Source organism: Onychomys torridus, chromosome 1 (assembly GCF_903995425.1).
Source record: "Onychomys torridus chromosome 1, mOncTor1.1, whole genome shotgun sequence".
Classification (NCBI taxonomy): domain Eukaryota; kingdom Metazoa; phylum Chordata; class Mammalia; order Rodentia; family Cricetidae; genus Onychomys; species Onychomys torridus.
In genome coordinates, this window is record NC_050443.1 from 131,401,830 (window position 1) to 131,421,132 (window position 19,303).

The following is a 19,303-nucleotide window of genomic DNA, read 5'->3' on the forward strand; positions in this document are numbered from 1 at the left end:
TAGAAACTTAAAAGCTAGAAGGCAAAGCACTGTAGGGAGAGGAAAAAACTGTTGTGTGGTATTTTGATCATGTTCTGATAAATAAAGCTTGCTTGGAGTCAGAGGGCAGAGCTAGCCACTAGCCTACCAAAGTTAACCACAGAGATTTGGGAGGACTAAAGACAGATAGAACAGAAAGTAGTAAGGTGAGGCAGAGAGGGACTGTGGCTCTTTTGGAGAAAGGAATGGAGCAGTTAGGAGAGGTCTGGTGGCTTCTCTGCTTCTCTGATTCTTCAGGTATCTGACTCCCTAACTTTTATTGATAAAGAATAATTAGATTAATTCTTCATATTTTGTCCAACTTTTGGGGCACAAAAAAATTGCAGCTGCTGTTGGCAGCCACCACCACAGGCCACAGATGCTAGTTTCCTATCTTGCCTCAAGTCCTCTGAGCAGAGTCTGGGATTTTCCTGGTGCAGCTTCTTTACAACAATCTCCAAAGACCACAGGTACCTGGGCTCCAAATGCCACTCAAGTGAGCATCCCACTTCCAGCCAGCTCTGCCTTCAGGCTGCTCTGTGCTCTCACTTTCTGCCCATTACCAGTGCTACTTCCACATGCTCCCCTGTGTCTGCCTTTCAGACAGTGGCTCCTTGGCTCCTTTTTTCCATGGGCTGTGGACTTCTCCTGGACCTCTTCCTCAGGCTGCTGCCACACTAGGTTAGCCTCTTTGACACCTGCTCAGGCTTCTATTGCTGTTGCAACCGCCACATAGGAAGTGCAAGCAGCTGCAGTTATCCACAGCCAGGCTGTGCACCACCTGCGTTCTCTGCCCAGGTGTGCTATGTAACTTCAGCCAGCCTCACACTCCACTGTCATTGTTGGCAGATGTGAAGAGACACCTGAGAATTCTACTTTTTTAAATTTACTATATGTGTTTTGATTTTACACATCTGCCATGGGTTCCTCTGTCCTTTCCCCTCCCACCCCCGCCCCCACCTTCCCCCCAGCCCCTCCCCTCCATTCCCATCTCCTCCAGGGCCAAGACTCCCCTGGGGATTCATTTAAACCTGGTGGATTCAGTACAGGCAGCTCCAGTCCCCTCCTTCCAGGCTGAGCATGTGTCCCTGTGTAAGCCCCAGGTTCCAAACAGCCAGCTCATGCACTAAGGACAGGTCTGGGTCCCACTGCCTGGGTGCCTCCCCCACAGTTCAAGCCATTCAATTGTCTCACTTATCCAGAAGGCCTGCTCCAGCTGGGTGCTCCACAGCCCCTGGCTCATAATTCATGTGCTTCCATTAGTTTGGCTATTTGTCCCTGTGTTTTTTCCAATCTTGGTCTCAACAATTCACACTCTTACAGTCCCTCCTCTTTCTCTACAATTGGACTCCAGGAACTCTACCTGGGGCCTGGCTGAGGATCTCTGCATCCACTTCCATCAGTTATTGGATGAGAATTCCAGCTCAACTGTTAGGGTGTTTGGCCATCTGATCACCAGACTAGGTCAGATCAGTCTTTCTCTCGACCATTGCCAGCAGTCTACAGGGATGTATAATTGTGGATTTCTGGGGACCTCTCCAGCACTCTGCCTATTCCTGTTCTCATGTGGTCTTCATTTATCATGGTCTGTTATTCCTTTTTTTCCCTTTCTGAGAATTCTTAAAGGGGGAAATTAGTTTTAAAAAGAAAAGAAAAGGAGAGAGGAAGTTTTTTTTTTCCTCTCATTTTAAGAATGGGATACATGATGCACGGAGTTCAGTCTCTGCATAGTTACACAATGGATGGTTTGAAAATGGAACAATTAAATAAGTGGATAATCAATTTAGCTGGGAGTCATAATGTCAATTATCATTTTAATAATTCTTGTTTTATCCCTAAAAATGTTGGTTGATAACAATGCCAAATATGAAAAATTGACTGATAAGATAAAGTCTTTAAAAAGACAGACTAGTGGAACTAAGAAAAATATTCACACACAGACAAAGGAGTTTAAAGCAGAAGTTACCACCCCCATGGCATTATGAAACTGAAGGGAAGCAGCCCAAGGTTATTACAAAGCCAACATTAATTTATCCAGTTACCATTCAAGAATGACCACCAGATAACAGGCATACCCAGGGCTATTCAAAAGTTAACTGGGAACCTATAGAAATAAATACTAGATTTTAAGAGTTTAAGGGAGCAGTAGCTTCATATGGTATGCATTCAGCTTTTGTGAAGCAAATGTTAAATTCATGGGCCATTCAGAACAGAATTATTTCACAAGATTGGAAAGATTTAGTTACAGCAGTATTGGGATCTGGACCTCAGTTACAGTGGACTACCTGGTAAAGAGATGAAGCTAGGACATAGGACAACAGGTAGGGTTAGAGGTTATAAGATTTCCCAAGATCAAATCCTTGGTGAAGGCCATAAAACTGATGTGGGAAAACAGGTTATATTTGATGATCACACCCTCTCCCTATGTACAGCAGCTTTACGTGCTTGGGACAAGATTGAAGAATCAGGAAAGAGAACTGAGCCATTTACTAAAATTGTACAAGGCCAAAAAGAAGACTTGACTGATTTTTTTTCTTTGCAAATATTGACTTCAGCTGTAAATAGAATAATCTCATATTCAGAAGTTAGACAAATATTAATTGAATATTTGGCTTTTAAACATGCTAATTTAGAATGTAAATAGTGATCTGGCCTTTAAAGGTAAGATTAGCACCAATAGATGAATGGATTAGGAATAGAGTTGATATTGGATCTCATGCTTATGATGATACTTGTATAGGAGAAGTGACTGCTAAAAATTTTAAGAAAAATCAAAAGGTTAGATCTTTTAATTGTGGTAAACCAGGTGAACTGAAAAGGAATCGCATGCAAGGTGTTCTCAGGAGAAATTTTTTTTCCCCTAGGGAGAATCAAAACAGAAGGCCCTAGGCTTCTGGAATATGCAGATGATATGGCAAAGGCTGACATTGGACTAATGAATGTAGATCAACATGGAACAGGCAAGATAACTGTTTGGTATCAGGAAATGCCATACAGGGCCTCTTTCAGGCCATTGTATCAAATTTGGTTTGGTCATTCCCTGAATTGGGGAATCTCTTCCACAGAACAATTAAAAGACATAATGTTATAGAAAACCGTACTGCTCTGGATGACAGAATTGCATTTGAAGAATAAAACAAAATTTTCAGGAAAAACCATAAAGCAAATATTTTGGCAAATTTCTATAAGTGATGAAAGACCAAAGTTAAAAGTACAAATAAATGACATTGTAATTGAGGATTTGGTAGACACAGGGGCAGATGTAATAATAAGTGCACCAGGGTCTTGGCATCCAGTTAGCCTCTTCAGGAGGTAAATGTTCAGCTTTTAGGGATGGGAACTTTATCTCAGGTAAAATAAAGTGCAAGATGGATTGAATATATAGGGCTGGAAGGACAAGAGAGGATAATTAAAGTCATATGTGGCTAACATAGCAATGAATTTATGGGGATATGATTTATTACAGCAACAGAATAACCAGATTAACATTCCTCTAATCTCAGAAACAAACCGTAAACTATTGTATGTTTCTGGGGGAAAATACTAAAAGCTATTATCAAGAACAGTCACCAACCATTCAAGTTGTACATAAACAGGGGACAACAGCTGCTGATCTTTTAAAGGCACCAAAGTTAATCAGCTATTGCTAGGAAATATGCTAGACACCTCAGAATTTTATAAGAAACACCATGTTAATAGCAAGAGTTTAAAGAAATAATTTTTTTATCACTTGGCAACAAGTCAATGAAATTATAAGGAAATGTCCTACTTGTTCTTTGTATAACCAAACTCCACTACTGCAGGAAGTATCCCAAAGGGTACTCACAGAAACAAAATTTGGCAAATGGATATGTTGAATTTTGCAGAATTTGGAAAATTAAAATATGTACACCATACCAGGATTTCAATTGGCCACTGCTTTGAGTTCTAAAAAGGCTAATTCTGTAGTTATACATTTTTTAGTTATACATTTTATATGGCCATCATAGAAATACCTTTACAAATTAAGACTGAAAATGCTCCAGCGTATGTCTCTAGTAAAATAAGACAGTCTTTTGCATATTACAACATAAAGCATGTTACAGGTAGACCATACAATCATACAGGGCAAGCACTTATAGAAAGATTGAATTGAACTCTAAAAGATATGCATAATAAACAGAAAGGGGTAATTAAGACACCCAGAGATAGATTGCACAATGCTTTATTAACTTAATTTTTTTTTTTTTAGTTCTTGCAATCTTTGAGGGAGGATGGGGAAATGGGAAATGAAAATGATATAATTATATGGTAAAATAAAAAATAAATAATCAAAGAAAAATTTAATGCTAATGAGAAAGCAATGACAGCTGCAGAGAGATGTTGGATAATAGAAAAAAAATGCTGAATTAAACCAACCTGTATACTTTAAGTATATGTTGACCTCAGAATGGAAACCAGGATATGTGTTATATTGGAGAAGAGGTTTTGCTTTTGTTTCCACAGGAGAAGAAAAACTGTAGATACCATCAAAGTTGATAAAGATTAGATTCAAACAGATCACCTCTTGATTAGAAGAGGTGATCGTTCATCAAACAGCATGACCATTCAATATTAACTAACTTATAAGGCTAACAAATGATTTTCATTTGATCACATATAACTTGCCAAAAGGTAAACTCATCAATATTAGGGTTGGGGCAGGGTTTTGTTTTTGTCTTTCTAGGAGAATGAAAGCATCCAACTAACAATTCTGAAGACCATTGGACAAATGAGACATTGGAAGAAGAAAGATGAATCATCCAGAGAAAATATTCCAAGAAAAAGAGTAAATTGGCCTATTGGTATACCACATAAAATTTCATAAATCATCCCAAATGTTTGTTTCTGCTATTCTCTACTGATATTAGTGCAAATGGTCTTTTTGTAGTCCCAGTTCAATTAAAAATTAAGGTTAGCTTTGGAGTTGAAGCATGGCTCTCTCCTCTAAACTCAAGTATGCTTATTAAAGTAAAAGCCAAAATCTCTGTCTGTGTCAAAAGATCCACCTGATATGGGACAGAAGAAAAACAAAAATTAAAGGACTATTCTATTGCCACTAATCTCATAATTTTTTTGTTTTATTTTGACTCTTTAAAACTTATAAAATTTATATTATTTTAAAATTTATAAGATGAATATATACATTTATTTAAACTTTTGTCATGATATTAACATTCATATAGAGTACTAACTGATTCTAGATAGAAGGCTTCTTCTAGCATCCTGTATGTGATTTTAGGTTTGAGTCTTTATTAGGTAATAAGGAATTAAGTTTTTGTACTCTGGATGTACATATCAAATTGTAGCCATTTAACTTCTTTGAGATCTGCTGCATATAATATTTAAAACATTTAAGTTTTCTGCAGTAACTATGACCATTCGTAACAGTGGTCTTTGAAGTCTCCAAAAGGAGGATTGGGCCCCACAACAACAATTCCAACGTGTTTGTGGTAATGCCACCAAGCTGACAAACATTACTCAAAGATCGGCTTTGGACTACAAACTGCGTAGGACAGTTTCAAGGTGGCTAACTGAGATGGTCCAGCCTCACACACTACTCTAGCCAGGACTTGAGATAAACCCGGGACTTTCCCATTATACAAAGATTGCATAACAAATGATCCTACTAGTTTTCCCAAGACTTAACAATCATCCCATTTTTTTAGGGTTTCCTAAAGAGGCTGTTGCCTCCAGACAACAGGAAGTAATTTTAAAAACATGACACCCAAATTCCCAAGACATGGGGTAGGCATTATTTGGTCATTCAGTAGGTTATAGATATTTGCCATTGTTTGGAGGGTTGGTTACAAGTTGTTATTGGTAATGATCAGGAAAAAAGCTTAACAAAGGAGATTAGATTCAGGGATCTTGTACTAAAAAGAAAAAGAGAGATATAGAAATGATAGAATAAAAGGATAGGTTACTAAATCAACTTTTAAACCAGAAAAGCAACCACTAGTCTTAAATATTTTACGTATATATGGATTTTTGTTTATTGATACCAATTTGAGGGTTATTTTTGTTATACTGTATATGTATTTCTACTCCTGTTTAAGATTTTTTTGTGTATTGATACAAATTTAAGTTTATTTCTGTTAGAGCTGTAGTATCTATGTTTCTATTCTTGTTAAAGGTACTGTAGCTATACAGCTCATTTAACAATGTAATATAAATTTCCAGTCATTGAAAGTTATTATTACAACTATTTAGGATAATAAAGAAATGCAGGTTAGTAGTTAGTCATTTATTACAATCAAACTTGTAGTCACGTTAGGTATGTTTTCAAGGTCAAACGATATATTTTGATAGACAGGTGATCTTCAAACACTTCAGAGATCTACAGAATATGGCATTTAAGATGTTTTAATAACATGCTTTTTATGACAATGAGACATATCTGCTCCTGGCAGCACCAATCTACTTCAGAGAAGACGGTGGGCATCAAAGAAACTTTACATGGAATTTACTCTCTTTGTGGTAAAAATTAGCCACTGGGCAAGAAACTGCCCTTGCCTCGACTGATGACAGTATGGCATCCAAACTGGACAAACAGGACACAAAAGAAAGTGAATGCCAAACTTTGCCAAGACAATGCAGGACAGTCCTTCAAAATTCCTGCTTCACAGAAAAGTCTGTCAGATATTCTAGACCTTCAGGCTGAAGATAGATTCCCCAACATTATAGAGGCACCTTGGGTAACTCTCTAGGAAGCTAGCTGTTTCTATCATTTCTTAATTTTAGAAATAGTTTGTTCTACACTTCCTGTTTACTTGGGTAATATTGTATCCTTCTCAGGTCTCTGATGAAATTGAAGATAGATAGTTATAGTTTTCCTTGTTACCAAATTCAAAAAAGAAACTCACAGAAGAGGTGCAAATTGTATAAGGTTAAGAGACATAAAAAGATAGTTTTAGGTTGGTAATATAGGATAGAAAGTGAATTAGGTACAACACTTTGGAGTCACCAAAATAGGATAGATAATGGAATGTTTTCTCTCAAATTGTCAAATTCAAAGAAACTGGACATTGTTAATGTAACTCTTACTTGTATACATTTGTATTTAGTTATTGTACTTGTTGTACATAGTTTTACTGTTAGTTAAAACTTTTTCTTTTTTTAGTCAAAAAGGGAGAAATGTGGTATGATATTTTGATTGTGTTCTGACAAATAAAGTTTGCTTGGAGTCAGAAGGCAGAGCTAGTCACCAGCCCACTAAAATTAACCACAGATGTTTTGAGGGACTGAGGATAGATAGGACAGGAAGTAGTAAGGTGGAACAGAGAGGGATTTCAGCCCTTTTGGAGGAACAGAGACGATAGGAGAGGACTGATAGCGTCTCTGCTTCTCTGCTTCTTCGGGTTCTTAATGTGATATCTGACTTCAGAATTTTTATTGATGAAGAAAAATTGATTTTTAACTTTGCTAATCTAATACTGATAATTAGATGAACACTCCAGGGAACAACAGCACTCAAAGCAGAAATATGGATGTCTATTATGTAGGAGAGAGGAAGAAGGGGGGGTGAGGAAGGAGAAGAGAAGCAAGACTGTGGTGCTGAGGGAAGGGAAGAAGAGAGAGAGAGAGAGAGAGAGAGAGAGAGAGAGAGAGAGAGAGAGAGATCTTAGGTTGTAGAAAGACCATCTCTTCAGTAGAAAAGATAAATGGTGTGTTTACAATCTTATTAGATGAGTTTAAATAATTTTTTCTGAACATGTTGCCAGCAACAACCACCTAAGGCTCCCACAGCAGGCATCACTCTCTGAGTTCCTCAGTCCAGCCCTCAAATCCTTCCATTGCGAGTCCTGTGGCTCCAAGCAGTTGTTTAAGTTTTTTCCCTTTCAAGTTTCCTGGAAATGACAGAATATTTACTTTCATTTTCAATCTAAAACCAAACCACACAGGAGTTCATTTCAAAACGAGGCTTTAATATGCCTTTCTTATTCCATTTTTAAGTCAGCTATGATTCAGAAAGTTTAACAATTTGTTTTTAGGAACCTATAAATTACGTAATGTGTATAAGCACACACACACACACACACACACACACACACACACACACACACACACTATAAAGCTTAAAGAAATAAAATTCAAATGTAAACATAATAAATTTGGATAATCTAATGATACAGAAGATCTTCCAAACTATTTATGTTTAATTTATTTCTTTATTTTACATCCCAATCACAGCTTCCCTTCCATTTCTCCTCCTACTTCTTCCCCCTTCCTCCCATTCACTCCCCTAATCCATCCCTCCTTTGTATTTGCTCAGAAAGGAGCAGACCTCTCCTGTGTGCCAGCAAAGCATGGCCTATGAAGCTGCCATAAGACCAAATATCTCCCCCTATATTCAGTCTGGGCAAGGCAATCCAGCATGAGTAATAGATTCCCAAGACCCAGTTAAAGCACCAGGGATAGCTCCTGCTCCCATTACCAGGAGTCCCACAAACAGACCCAGCTGCACAACTGTCTCATATATGCAGAGGGTCTAGGTCAGTCCCATGCAGGCTCCCTGGTTGTTAGTTCAGACTGTGAGTTCCCATGAGCCAGACAAACTGTATCTGTGGGGACTTTTGTGATGTTCCTGAACCCCCTGGCTCCTGAAATCCCTCCTTTCTCCTCATCAGGACTCCCCAAATTCAGCCCAATATTTGGCCTTGGGTCCCTGAATCTACCTTCAGTTACTGGATGAAGACACTCAGGTGACAATTAGGGTAGCTACCTATCCGATTACAGGGATGACCAGTACAGGCTATGCATTCACTGCTGCCAGGAGTCTTTGAAAATCAATACAGCAGTTTTTCAAAAAATTGGGAATCAATCTACCTCAAGACCCAGCAATACCACTTTTGGGCATATACCCCCCAAAGGATGCTCAATCATACCCATAAGGATACTTGTTCAGCTATGTTCACAAGCACCTTTATTTGTAATAGCCAGAACCTGAAAACAACCTAGATGCCCCTCAATGAGAGAATGGATAAAGAAAATGTGATACTTTTACACAATGGAGTATTACTCAGCTACCGAAAACAATGACACCAGGATATTTGAAGGCAAAAGGGTAGAACTAGGGGAAAAAAATCCTTAATGAGGTAACCCAAACCCAGAACAACAAACATGGTGTGTACTCACTCATAACTGGATATTAACTGTAAAGGATAACCATGCTACAATCCACAGCCTCAGAAAGATTAGGTAATAAGGGGGCCCAAGTGGGGAACATATGGATCTCCTTGGGAAGGGGAAATAGAAGAAATCCTGTGGGTGAACTGGGGGCATGTGGGTATGGGAATTTGAGGGATCAGGTTGGGGATGGGCAAAGGGGGCGATTACTGAGAGAGATGACTGGAAAGGGGGACCTTATAGAGTTGGGTAGAAGCGTGTTGCAAGAGAAACTCCTATGAGTCTACAAAGATAGGCCCAGCTAAGACTCTTCCAAACTTTTATAAATATCTAGAAATAGCATACAGTTAAGTTTTAATCAGTTACTTCATTATGCAAGGTAAATCTGAGGAATTCACACTCTACTAGTACAAAATACAGCACAAGTTATAGGCATATAAAACATTAAATAGGCTGAACTTCCTTTATAAGATAAAGTGTTACTGTATATCTGATCCTTTAAATATACATACTAATTCAATTTTAATATATTTTTATTAATTCTTTGAGGATTTCATACAAGGGTATTTTGATCATATTTACCCCCCTACTTCACCCTCTATCACATCCTGGATTTCCCCTCTTCTGCCTCACTCTCCTCAACTTTGTATCTTCTTTTCCCCCCTTTTTAAAATAACTTACCAAGTCAAATGTGTGATGTCTGTATCCTCATGAGTGTGGGGCCATCTACTAGACTGTGGTCAAAACTAGATTGCCCTCCCCTAATGCCATCAACTGTCAATGGCTCCTCAATTTACAATGGAGGCTTACAAATCCTTTCCAGTTCCCATGCTAGAATATTGCCTGGTTTGCTATTGTATAGGTCTTGTAACAGCTGCTGTGAGTTCATGAGAACAGTTGTCATATCCAGAAGATGCTGTTTTACTCCAGTATTTCCTGTTCTTACAATATTTCCCCTACCTCTTCTGTGATTGTTCCTGAGTCTTGGTTGGGGGGGGGGGTACTATAAATGTCCCATCTGTGGCTGCTCACTCCACTGTAGCTGGAAATTTTCCTGTGTCCAAGCTGGCTGGCAGTCGGGACAAATCTCTCCCACTTGAGTTCCCCAAATAAGCACACAGAGGCTTATATTTAATTATAAATACTTGGCCATTAGCTCAGGCTTATTACTGACTAGCTCTTATACTTAATTTAACCCATAATTCTTTTTTATGTTTAGTCACATGGTTTGATACCTTTTCTCAGCTTTGCCTTGCCGTCTTGCTTCCTCTGTGTCTGACTGGTGACTTCTGACTCAGCCCTTCTTCTTCTCAGAATTCTCCTGGTCTGCTTATCACACCTATACTTCCTGCCTGGCTACTGGCCAATCAACATTTTAGTTATCAACCAATCAGAGCAACACAAATTCACAGCATACAGAATGACATTCCACAGTGACTTATTTTCTGCAGTTAGAGTTGTGAGCTTCTGTATTAACTACTGTCCAATGCATAAGAAAACTTCTCTGATAATGTCTGAGAGCTACACTTATTCTATGTCGTATAAGAGCAGGAAAAAAAGCATATTTGTGAAAGGTCTTGTTATCACCTGTTACTGATGCTGTTGATATCAGATGAAAACAGACAAGACTTGTGTTTGTAATTTCTAAAATACATAATTCTTATTTTCATTTGTCTATGTCCTATTTACTTTTCTATTGCTGTGGTAAAGCACCATAACCAAGGCAACTTATAAGAGAAAGAGTTTAATTGACTTACAGTTTTAGAGGATTAGAGTCCATGATGGTGGAGCAAGGGTACAGTGGCAGGGACAGCTGGAACAACAGCTGTGAGCTCATATCATTTTCTACAAATAGAAGGCACAGAGAAAGAAATACTGGGAATGGCAGACATGTCTTGAAACAATCAAGTCTGCCCCCAGTGACATACTTCCTCTAATAAGGCCACACCTCCTAATCTTTCCAAAACAGCTCCACCAACTGAGGACTAAATGTTCAAATAGATGAGCCTCTGGAGACCATTTTCATTAAGATCATCATGGTGTGTATTCATAGTATATGGTATATTTTGAGCTATGAGGGCATTTTCATATAAACATACAATATACTTTTGAATGTATTCCACACCCTACTCCCCTCACATAACTTTCCCATCCTTCACTCCTCCTGTTAGTACCCCCTCTGTTCATATATATTCTAAGAACACATACACGCCAATAGACACACACATATAAAAAGAATCAGAAGTGAGAGGAAATATGTGATATCTGTCTTTCAGAAACTGACTTGTTGGTTTAATATGATTGTTTTAAGTTGCACTGATTTCTGGCAAATGATACAACTTCACTTTTCTTGCTGGGAAGTCCATTGTGTATTTAAACCACATTTCTTTAATCATTCTTTCACTGTTATGAGCACCTAGATTATTTCGTAACTTGCTGCAAACAGCAACTACCATAAACAATGATCAGCAGTTGTCTCTGTCCTGGGTTAACTTTGAGTAACCACATGGACGTGGAAAGGCCTGGTCGTGTGGCAGCTCTAGGGTTAGTGTTTTGAGGAGCCTTCATGGTGACCGGACAAGTTTGCATTGAAGCCAGCCGTATATGAGGGATCCTTTGTCCTCCTATTCACCAGCATTTGTTACTTGTTTTCTTGATGGCTATCATTCTGAATGGCATGAGAAGTAATTTCAACACTGTTTTAATTTGCAGTACTCTGATGATTAGGGGCTTGGTCATTTTTTTTCATATGTGTACTAACCCTGTTTGAGAACTTTATTCATTTCATTAGCTCATATATTAATTGGGTCATCTGATCTATTTGTTGTTGTTGTTCTTCTTCTTCATGTATTCTAACTGCTGATCCACTATCAGGTATACAGCTAGCACAGACTGTCTTCTGTTCTGTAGCTTAGTCTTCACTTGATGTTGTTTACTTTGGTCCATAAATGCTTCTGAATTTAATAAAGTCTCTGTTGTCAATTGTTGGTTTCCTTTCTCTTTTAACTTTGTCTTTGTGTGTGTATGGGGGGAGCACATATGCCAAATGGAGACCAGAGAATAATTCTGGGTAACAGGTTTTTCCATTGAGTATGCCTGCAAGCTGGTTCACAAGCTTCTGGGGATTCTTCAGCCTTGATTTCTCACATTTTTGTAGTAGTACAGGGTTTACACACACATGGACTACCACATCTGGCTTTAGGTAGGTTCTGAATTTTGAACACACATCGTCACGCTTGCACAGCAAATGCTTTATTCACTGAGCATCTTGCCAGGCCCTTTCTTCCTTTTCATGGACAGATAAATGTATTTTTCTGTTACATGTGTTAAGTAGTGTTATCATACATAAAGTACACATTTAAAATGTACCCAGCCCACATCAGGGCCCTCTATAGATATCTATTGTCATGCATCTCTCCCCAAGTTAGTGGCAGAACTAACACCACCTCCAACTATAACCTTCAAACCCACAGCTGATACTTTTAAGCATGGAGCTGGGTTGGGATCAAACAACTGCAAAGTAATCAGCATGAACTTCAGAAGCCTGCTGCTGGCTGCAGACTGCTTGTCGAGATAGGCTTGGCAAGCTCTAATGTTCTGCAGAACAACTGACTGGAGTCAATTACTTAAAGGAGAAGTGTTAGTAAACCAGAGTTGCAGATTCTTCTGAGAGATGAAGTTCAGTGCTAGTGCATGCTTATGTACATGTGTATACATCCATATGTGTGTATATGTGTATGTGCATGCATGGATGTGTGTGCATGTGACATGAAAGAAGGGGGCTCTTTGAGAGGAAAGAGAACCATCAAGAAGCAGGATGGAGAACAAGAGAGGCTATGGAGGGAGTGTGAATATGAGCAAGATACAATGATATACATGTATGAAAATGGCAGAGAAACCTGTTGTGCTTTCTAGACACATTAAAATTCCATCTAAAAAAGATTAGGATGGGCTAGGGAAAGAACTTGCCACATGGGTATGAGAACCTGAGTTTGGGTCCCCAGCACCCATATAAGCTGGACATTACAGCACCCACCTCTGAATTCTGCCTTCCTATGACAAGACAGACAATGGAGACAGAAACAACCCCTGGCACAGGCAGCAGTGAACAAGGAACTGTCTCAAACAAGGTAAAAAAGCAAGAACCAACACCCAAGGCTGCCTTCTGACCTCCATACTCAAGCCATGGCCATGTATTCCCACACTCACAAACACACATGCACACATATACACATCACACACACAGAGAGACGTATATAAAACTTTAAATATAGCCCTTTTCATTTTGCCTATTATCAACTTGAGACTTGAAAAATGCAAGCAAAACTTAGACTGAAAGCACTTAAGCTTCCCATTCCTTCTTTTGAGAAACTCACCATGTTATCAGGTGAGTAGAGGAAGGCTCTATGGAACTTCACTTCCAAAGCAACCTTTGATGGACTCATAGAGCACACACTGCCATGACAATCATGTGTTTGGAAGCAAGCTGATATAGAAGGTCCAGAAACAGCTACAACACACCATAGAGCTGTTATTCAAATCTTAGATAGTCTCTTAACAAAAAAACCCAGAGTCAGATATTGGAGTGAAAGCTGAAAGATCAGAGAAGCAGAGCAAGCCACAGCCAACCTTACCTCACCAACTCCATAAATACTCTGAAAGCCTCTGAGTCCTCACATGAAAGGGTCTCAGCTGAATTACTTTAATTCCTGTTTCCTCGTGCCTTATATACCTTTCTCTGTCCTGCTGTCACTTCCTGGGATTAAAAGTGTGTGTGCTTCCCAGTACTGGGATTAAAGGTGTGTGTCACCACTGTCTGACCTCTATGTCTAATCTAGTGGCTAGCTCTGTCCTCTGATCCCTAAGGCAAGCTTTATTAGGGTACACAATATATCACCACATAGAGCTGATTCAGGGATTTTGTTAAGATGTCACCAGTTGTGGGAGTGAAATGTTGCCCATCATAGATATGTATTAAAGGGTCCTTGTGAGTGGAATTTATATAAGGACCCATAAAGAATCAGAACTCTTGACTTAGAGATATCTGATATGGATCAAGGAAGAACAGCTCACAAATTTAATAAAGATGTTTCCTTTCTTCTTGTAGTAGGATGAAATAAGACAGAACCACAATAATAAACTAGGTGCTTTTTTATCTAAAGAGAGCAAATACTTGCACATCACTTTTCTGGTATCCTGAGGTAAATTCCCAAAACCTCAAAAACATTTCCATCATCAAAGAGTAAATTCATCATGGAAGGAAGAGGTGTCTTCTGCAGAGACAGTTGACATTCTATTCCACATTTTTCATTTATTCCTCAACCATTCTCTGCCATTGAATGTTGGGGGAGCTTGTTGTGAGTTAGGTTTTAATAAGTTAGAGTTAGTCATTGCCCTCAGGCATTAAACTATATTAAATCTCACTGAACCTGTCCCTGCTCCAGCTCAACCATCCTGTTCCCTCATGTTCTTATCCCTCACGCCCCCACCCTCCATTTCCCCCATCCCCAGTATACTCTCCTGTATTTCCTCTTCCCAGCATGATCCACACATCCCTCTTAGGGTCCTACTTGTTAGCTAGCTTCTCTGGAGCCATGGGTTGTAGTCTGGTTATCCTTTGCCTTACATCTAGTATCCACTTATAAGTGAGTACATACCATGTTTTACCTTCTGGGTCTAGATTACCTCACTCAGGATGGTATTTTCTAGTTCTATCCATTTGCTTGCAAACCTCATGATGTCATTGTTTTTCTCTGATGAGTAGTACTCCATTGTGTGTACATACCACATTTGTTTTTTATCCATTCTTTAGTTGAGGGGCATCTAGGTTGTTTCCAGGTTCTGGATATTATGAAAAATGCTGCTATGAACATAGCTGAGCATATGTCTTTAGGTATGATTGAGTCTTTCTTAGGTATATGCCCAAGAGTGGTATAGCTGGGTCGTGAGGAAGACTGATTCCCAATTTTTTGAGAAAGTGCCATATTGATTTCCAAAGTGGCTGTACAAGTATGCACTCCCACCAACAGTGCAAGAGTGTTCCCCTTGCTCCACATCCTCTCCAACATAAGCTGTTATCAGTGTTTTTGATCTTAGCCATTCTGACAGGTGTAAGATGGTATATCAGGAACTGATCACACTAGTGGAAGCCCAGGAACTGTGGGCTGGTGACTATAGAGCCCCCATGGGACTGGACTAGGCCTTCTGGATACAGAAGACAGTTGCTTAGCTTGAACTGTTTGGGAGGCACCCAGGCAGGGGGATCAGAATCTGGCCCTGGTATATGGGCAGGCTTCTGGAATCTGATGCCTGTGGTGTGACACCTTACACAGCCTTGGTGCAGTGGGAAGGGGCTTGAACCTGCCTAGGCTCAGTGTGCTGGGCTCTGCTGACTCCCCATGGGAGACCTCAATTTGGGGGATGTGGGGATGTGGGGTGGCTTGGGAAAGAGGGCTGAGAGGAGGGAGGAGGGGGGAATCTGTGGAAACTATGTGGAATGAGTAGAAAATTTCTTAATAAAGAAAAATGAAAAAAATAATTTAAAAAAGATATCTTATAGTTGTTTTGATTTGCATTTCCCTGATGACTATGAATGTTGAGCAGTTCCTTAAATATCTTTCATCCATTTGAGATTCTTCTGTTGAGAATTCTCTGTTTAGCTCTTTAGTCCATTTTTTAATTGGGTTGTTCAGTATTTTGATGTCTCATTTCTTGAATTATTTATATATTTTGGAGATTAGCCCTCTGTCAGATTTGGGGTTGGTGAAGATCTTTTCCCATTCTGTAGGCTGTCGTTTTGTCTTATTTACCATGTCCTTTGCATTACAGAAGCTTCTTAGTTTCAGGAGGTCCCATTTATTAATTGTTGCTCTCAGTGTCTGTGCTACTGGTGTTATATTTAGGAAGTGATCTCTGATGCCAATGCGTTCAAGAATTTCCTACTTTCTCTTCTATCAGGTTCAGTGTAACTGGATTGATGTTGAGGTTTTTGATACACTTGGACTTGAGTTTTGTGCATGATGATAGATATCGATCTGTTTGAAATCTTATGTTGACATCCAGTTATGCCAGCACCATTTGTTGAAGTTTCCTTATTTTTTCCACTGTACAGTTTTGGTTTCTTTGTCAAAAATAAGGTGTTCATAAGTGTGTGGATTAATGTCAGGGTCTTCAATTTAGGTTGGATTTTTTCCTTCTAGTGCTTTCTGTAGGGATGGATTTGTGAATAGCTATTGTTTAAATATGTTTTTGGCTAGGAATGTCTTGTTCACTCTGTCTATGAGATTGAAAGTTTTGCTGGATATAGTAGCCTGGACTGGTATCCATGGTCTCTTAGTGTCTGCATTACATCTGTCCAGGCCCTTCTGGCTTTCAAAGTCTTCATTGAGATGTCAAGTGTTATTCTGATGGGTCTGCCTTTTAAGTCACTAAGCCCTTTTCCTTTGCTGCTCTTAATATTCTTTCTTTATTCTTTATGTTTAGTGGTTTAATTATTATATTGCGAGGGGACTTTTTTATTATATTTGTGTATTAATTTCACACATCAGCCATGGGTTCCCCTGTCCTCCCTCCTCCCGCCCCCACTCCCACCCTTTCCCCATCCCCTCCCCTCCATTCCCATCTCCTCCAGGGCCAAGACTCCCCTGGGGATTCATTTAAACCTGGTGGATTCAGTACAGGCAGCTCCAGTCCCCTCCTTCCAGGCTGAGCATGTGTCCCTGTGTAAGCCCAAGGTTCCAAACAGCCAGCTCATGCACTAAGGACAGGTCCTGGTCCCACAGCCTGGATGCCTCCCAAACAGTTAAAGCTATTCAATTGTCTCACTTATCCAGAGGACCTGATCCAGCTGGGTGCTCCACAGCCTTTGGTTCACAATTCATGTGCTTCCATTCGTTTGACTATTTGTCCCTGTGCTTTTCCAATCTTGGTCTCAACAATTCACGCTCTTACAGTCCCTCCTATTTCTCGACAATTGGACACCTGGACCTCCACCTGGGGCCTGGCTGAGGATCCCTGCATCCACTTCCATCAGTTATTGGATGAGAGTTCCAGCTTGACTGTTAGGGTGTTTGGACATCTGATCACCAGACTAGGTCAGATCAGGCTTTCTCTCTACCATTGCCAGCAGTCTATAGAGGATGTATCATTGTGGATTTCTGGGGACCTCTCCAGCACTCTGCCTATTCCTGTTCTCATGTGGTCTTCATTTATCATGGTCTGTTATTCCTTGTTCTCCCTTTCTGTTCTTGATCCAGCTGGGATCTCCTGCTCCCCTAAGCTTTCTTTCCCTCAAACCGGGCCCTTCAGTATGCGAGGGGACTTTTTTGGAGGGGTCTAGTCTATTTGGTGTTCTTTAAGCTTCTTGAATCTTCATAAGTATTTCCTTCTTTAAGTTGGGAAAGCTTTCTTCTATGATTTTATTGAACACATTTCCTGTGCCTTTGAGTAGTATTGTCTCCTTCTTCTATTCCTATTACTCTTAGGTTTGGTCTTTTCATGGTCTCCCAGATTTCTTGGACATTTTGTGTTATAATTTTTTTTGGCATTGGTATTTTCTTTGACTGATGAATCCACTTCCTCTATTGTATCCTGTACACCAGAGATCCTCTCTTCCTTCTCTTGTATTCTGTTGGTTATGTTTGCATCTATGTTTCCTGTTCGTTTACTCTGATTTTCTATTTTCCAGCATTCCCTGGGATTGTGTCTTCTTCATTGTTTCTATTTTAATTTTCCTTTACATATTTTATTGCTTTTCTTGGTTTTCTTGAAGGGATTTATTGATTTCCTCCAATTTTTTGTTTGTTTTTTTCTCAATTTCTTTAAGGGAATTTTTCATTTCCTCTTTGAATGTCTCTATCATTTTTGTAAAGTTTTTTTTAAGGTCACTTTCCTCTGCTTCTTCTATGTTGTGATGTTCAGGTCTTGCTGTTATAGAACTGCTGGTGGTTTCATATTGCTCTTTATGTTGTTATATTATTTTTGCACTGGCACATACTCATCTCTTCCTCCAATAGGTGCAAGAGGTGCCTGTGTCTGAGTGAGCTGCTCTGGGTCTGATCTGTGCTTGTTGTGGCTATGTCTCAGGGGGCCACTCTGGGTCCAATTGTAGCTCTTCACTGTAGATGTAACCATCTTGTTAAATAAGAAACACAGATCCAATTGCAGAGTTAAAAGCCACAAGGTCAGAGCAAGAGCTGAAAACCTTACCCTTCACTGCTTCTGCTGTCTTTCCTCTCCGCCAGAGCACTTCCAGCTTGAGGAAACAGGATCACCTGAGGAACTAGCAAGAACTTTTAAGATTCCTGCTACATCTGGCACCTAATGTTTGTGTTACAAATTCACGAAAAAGCTGCTTGCCTGTGGCCCTGTGGGCCAGCTCAGGCCTGAGCTACACTTGGCCGGTTGTGGTGGCACCCTGGTTGGATTTACTGAAGAAGGCAGAGGCAGGAGGATCCCAAGTTTGAGGCCGACCTAGGAGAAGCTTCAGCTGGGGCCGAGCTACAAACAGTGGTGGAACTATGGAGGCAGTGACTGCTACTCCAAGTTGCCAGCTACTTCTCATCGTGTTGGTGACTGTGGTGATCCTGCTACCTGGGACAAAAGGTTTACTAATGTTTGTTTAGAGAAGAATTGACAGGACCATTGTGTTACAGGAAAGCATTAACAAAGATCAGTTTGGAAAAGTTTGGCAAGACAAATGGTGGGGAGAAATTGCTGTGAAGATATTTTCTTCTAAGGAAGAACACTGATGGTTCTGAGAGACAGACATTTATCAGACTGTGATTGCTCCAAACCACAGAGGAGGCACACAAAAAAAAATCTAAAGGGAACCATGATCATACCTAACAGTGACTTTGGAATCTTCAAAATGATGACAGGACCCCACAATGATGATTCCATGTGGACTATGATAAAGCCATTAAGCTGATTAACACCATGGGAAGATCAACTTTGGACTACAGACTACTTAGGACAATTTTGAGACGACTAGCTGAGATGATCCAGCCTGACAGACTACCTGAACAAGGACTTGAAACAAGCCCTGCACTTTCTCATTATGCAGCAGCTGGACAAATGATACAAGACTTGACAATTAACCCAAAAATTTTCTTTTCAGGATCCCCTAAAGATGGAAGTA